Here is a 3,878-nt window from a genome sequence, read left to right on the forward strand (position 1 = left end):
AAATAAAGGAGGCATCTTGTATAGATGGCTTTATTCATGAAAACATAAAAGAATGTTCTGTTAAAAATCAATGTACTTTTTAGATTTCCGGTGCTCAAAATTCTGCTATTATAGTCAATCCTTACAGTCTTTCTTACCAGAAACTAACCAACTAATCAACCTCTTGGTAGAGTTTTTAAAAACAAAATGGGCCGGGTGCGGTGCCTCATGCCTGTAATCCCGGCACTTTGGGAGGCTGAGGTGGGCGGATCACGAGGTCAGGAGATCAAGACCATGGTGAAACCCCTCTCTACTAAAAATACAAAAAAAAAAAAAAAAAAATTAGCTGGGCGTGGTGGCAGCGCCTGTAGTCCCAGCTACTCGGGAGGCTGAGGCAGGAGAATGGCGTAAACTCGGGAGGCGGAGCTTGCAGTGAGCTGAGATCGGGCCACTGCACTCTAGCCTGGGCGACAGAGCGAGACTCCGTCTCAAAAACAAAGCAAAACAAAACAACAACAAAAAAATGAAGTCCTCAATGGCTGCAAACAGCAGCTTCCCTGGTAGTGATGCAGCCTGTTTGTTGTATGGGTTGCTCTAAGGGACCTTGGAGACAGACCTTTCAGATGGATGTTCATGTTTCTGACCTTGCACTACCCCAGTGTAGGCTCCAAACAGGCATGTGAGGTGCCACTGGAAAGCCCCAGGGCACTGTGGCCAGGGTTCACATTGGCCAAGTTATGTCCATTGGCACCAAGCTGCAGAACAAGGAGCATGTGATTGAGGCCCTGTGCAGGGCCAAGTTCAAGCTCCCCAGCTGCCAGAAGATCCACATCTCGAAGAAGTGGGGCTTCACCAAGTTCAATGCCAATGAATTTGAAGACATGGTGGCTGAGAAGCGGCTCATCCCAGATGGGTCAAGTACGTTCCCAATCGTGGTGCTCTGGACAAATGGCGGGCCCTGCACTCATGAGGGTTTCCACTGTGCTGCCCCCTCTTAATACTCACCAATAAATTCTACTTCCTGTCCACCTAAAAAAAAAAAAAAAAAATGCCTTCACTTCAATTACCCCTTTCTTACATACTTTGTTATTTTAGTTTTATCCTGATTTCCTCAATAAACATTATTAGTATATTAAAAAAAAAAAAAAAATGAAGTCCTTTGTTACTTGGGAAAAAACAGAATGGAGGAGGTATGAGAAAGGGGTTACAGATGTTAGAAGATGGTGAAAGACGGGTTGATTTCAGTTTAGGGTCAATAGCCTCCAGTCAGTGAATGGGAGATGAAGACGGAAAGTCAAGTCTCTTAATTAAGCCATCACCAAAGCTGACTGATGGATCCTGCGTATTGTCCCTGCCTTCATGTGCGTTTTCATCCTTTACTTCTAAGAACACTGTAAAATATTTTCCATGTTGCTCTTCTCCAGTATTCTAAATATTTTCCATATTGCTCTTCTCCAGTATTCTACACTTCTGCTTCCTCTACTTCAGCTTCAGCTATTCTTTTAACGTTCAGTCTCATCATGCCAATTTTCTGCTTTGAAATCTTTCGTGGGACCTCATTTTACCCGAAAATTAATTCTCCATTCTTTAAACTGGCCTGTCCTCTCCCTGAAGCCTCATCCTTCAAGTGTTCTCTCCACCACCATCTATGTATAAAAGAATGCCATGTTCTTCCAAAGTTCTGTGTTTTGGCTAATGCTCCTCTCTCCATTAGAAATTTTCTACCTTATCTTTTCTGCTAGGTGGTCTCCCAGGCATCCTTCATGGCTCAGGTTAAAGTCGACCTTTCAGTAATGCTTTGTTGGACTCACCCAGAATGAATCACTCCTGACCCTGTGATTCGGTAGAACCTAGTGCATACTCTACCACTCTCTCATGGAATGAATGATGATTGCCTGGCTCTTCGTTAATATTACCTTGTGAGGGCAGTGACTGTGTGTTGTGGGGGCGATGTTATGTTTTTCGGGAAGTCTTTTTATTTCTCTTCTGGGCACAAAGGAAGGCCATATTTCCCAATTGCAATATGTCTAGTTGTGGCCTTGAAGCAAACTTTGGCAAAAGTGATATATACCATTTCCAACTGACTGCTAACAGATAATGTATAATCTCTATTGTTTTTCTCTTGCCAACCACTCAGCGTTTTTGAGAACTCCAATAAGCTATTGCATAGAAGGATCTTGAGTCTGAGTCACCGCCTGTAGGAAAGCTACTCTACTAGCACATCAGCACAAGATTTCTCAAGAGAAAAATGAACTTTCACTGTCTTAGACACTAGGGTTGGGGATATTGTTATAGCAATTAGCTTTACTTACTCTAATATGGTATCTCATTCCCCTTTATGATGCTTTTTTTCCTCATTGTGATTTCCAGTCATCCACTCCTCCTTGTCTACCCGTGTCTGTTCTGACTTCACTTTTCTCTCATCTAGCATGGATCCTTTGGTCAATCATTTAATGACATTATTGCCATCACCCTAGAATCTTTTTCTGATGTTTTATTTTATTAGCACAAGTTGGTTTTTATAACAGTAATAGCAGTAGTCATTGTTGCAACCCATTAGGAGCACGTAATACTTTGCAGATTATATATCTTTGCATTTATTGTCTAAGTTTGATTTTGGCCTTTCATGGTTTCCATCTTACCTCAAAGTGCTTCCTGCCTGCTATCTCCACTCCTGAATCCAAGCTGATACCACTAGAGAAGTCACAGAGATCTGACTTTTGGCTCCAATACAAATTAAGGGTATTTCTTCATTGCCATTGAGCAAATATCTTAGTCATCTCTTGTACTCCTTGTTTATATCTTCACAACTTTTTTAATCAAACTTTTTCTACTCCCCTTAGAACTCCACCCCTGTTTCCAAGGTTAAACCCTCCCCTGTGTACCTGACATGAGAAATGCAGAGTACAGGATTACTATACTGTTGTGTACAGCAGTCATCAATTGTACCAAGCTTATATGAGGCAGGCACATAGCAGTTGAAAAAGCAAAAGGCCAAGCTATATGGATTTTTTGTGATCATTCTTCCCAAAGGCTTTTCTTCATATTTCTAGTCCAACAAAATATTCTGGATGAAAAATATTTTCTGGAGTCAAATAAGTGTGGGTACTACTTCATATAATATTACCTCATTATTAATCTGCTTCCTTAACTGTAAACATCTTATGACCATTGGTTGTGCCAGCAAAGAATGTGTTTTGTTAGTTTTAAGATGAGGTCATTTTTTAAAATGGCGTCACCATGGCCTTCCTAGGTTCCTGCTTCCCTAAGAGAATGACAATTTTAACTCCATGCCTCTCCATCACTCCATTTTGAAAGCATGTAACTTGCTTTCTAGTCCATAGGTCCAGAGATGTACAGGAATTTTACCCAAAGATGAGTCATATCCAAAGTCTCACCTATACCTGACTTAGATGGCATTTGGGACCACTTGAATTGATGACATTTGAGATTTTTGCACCTGGATTGAGGCTGGAAGGGGTTAAGCCTTTTAGGACTTTTGGGTGAAGTGAATTCTTAGTCTTTCTGCAAATGGCTTTGTGTCACCAAGAATTCCTTCGATAGAGGAAGCTATGTCACTTTATTATCTCAGCATTTCCCAAAAGTTTTGTTTACAAAACTTTTATATAAAATACTTGTGAACATTTCATGGAAGAATTCAGTCTAATTCTGCTTTCATCTGTGTCAAGTTATCTTTCTCTGGAGATAGGCAAACAATATTTTCTCCTTTGCTGATGTCAAACCAGGTCTAAGATACACAGGAAGATTGCAAGTGCAGTAACTTACCCCAAGTCGGAGGAAAGGGGTATTTACCAAACTTGTATGCCTCTTTTTCATTTAATACTGAGCCCAAGAAAAATGTTAGTATTCTTTCTTTTACACATGAGGCACCATGTAGA

The 3,878-nt window shown here is 40.8% G+C and overlaps 1 pseudogene; it reads left to right on the forward strand.

Annotated features, from left to right (window-relative positions):
* Positions 1 to 502: 502 nt before the first annotated feature.
* On the forward strand, positions 503 to 595 carry LOC113225076 (annotated as a pseudogene).
* The last annotated feature ends 3,283 nt before the right edge of the window (positions 596 to 3,878 follow it).

The sequence above is a fragment of the Piliocolobus tephrosceles genome, chromosome 2 (assembly GCF_002776525.5).
Source record: "Piliocolobus tephrosceles isolate RC106 chromosome 2, ASM277652v3, whole genome shotgun sequence".
Taxonomy (NCBI): domain Eukaryota; kingdom Metazoa; phylum Chordata; class Mammalia; order Primates; family Cercopithecidae; genus Piliocolobus; species Piliocolobus tephrosceles.